This window comes from Anneissia japonica, unplaced genomic scaffold, assembly GCF_011630105.1.
Source record: "Anneissia japonica isolate Jap-2015-1 unplaced genomic scaffold, ASM1163010v1 scaffold287738_len211916_cov219, whole genome shotgun sequence".
NCBI lineage: Eukaryota > Metazoa > Echinodermata > Crinoidea > Comatulida > Comatulidae > Anneissia > Anneissia japonica.
In genome coordinates, this window is record NW_022718514.1 from 26,236 (window position 1) to 27,027 (window position 792).

Consider the following 792-nt stretch of genomic DNA (forward strand, 5'->3'; position numbering starts at 1 on the left):
CCAAGCGCGATACATAAAAGTTGTTTTCACCTTTTGCACACGAACCTAAAAAAAAGACAAGCGTAGCCTACACTATGTGAAAAATTATTTTACTGTGGGGTTTATGCAAATAACATTGGAAGTTGCAGTGATGACGTCAGGATTGACATAATACAGTATTTTATTTTATCATGAATCAACTAAATAAGGAGCAAAACAAAACACTTGATTTTCGATTTTTTTTTTATTTCAAAGCTAACGATTTGGTATACGTACGCAATGTTAGAATATATTGAACCTGCAAATGCAAAAGAAAGCTAAACAACAGTACTAGCCCTACTTTATGTAACAATATTCTAATCTGTATATTCAAAACAATATATCATTAGCTTCTCAAGACCAATAAAGGACTATTCATAGTAAAGAAATAATCTTCAAAAATAAAGAATGTATCTCAAATAATAAAATGTTTTTCAAATAAAGACATAGTATCTCAAATAATAAAATGTATCTCAAATAAACTATTTTAACAAAAGTATTATATTCCATATTTTGTTTATATCTTTTGACACAGACATTTTCAATTATGTTAGTGCTGTTTTAGTAGACTTAATGTAAGTATATAAAGTGAATAACCTTAAAATAAATCAAAGCAACTTAGATGCTGCTTGAAATATTATTATGCAAAATCATATAATTTGCATAGTTGCTCATTTACTTTGGGTCGTAATTAATTAATTCGTTTTTGTATTAAGTAACTAAGGAAATAAAAATAAACGTCCGCGTTGAAAACCATAAACTGGGATTACAAAT

At 27.3% G+C, this 792-nt stretch overlaps 1 protein-coding gene across 1 annotated transcript in view; it reads right to left on the minus strand.

Moving 5' to 3' along the window:
• Window positions 1–204: 204 nt before the first annotated feature.
• LOC117110550 (fascin-like) overlaps window positions 205–792 on the minus strand; it is a gene marked incomplete in the record, with an annotated part of 15,988 nt that continues 15,400 nt past the window's right edge. Inside the window, 1 exon segment of the mRNA XM_033253304.1 lies at window positions 205–792.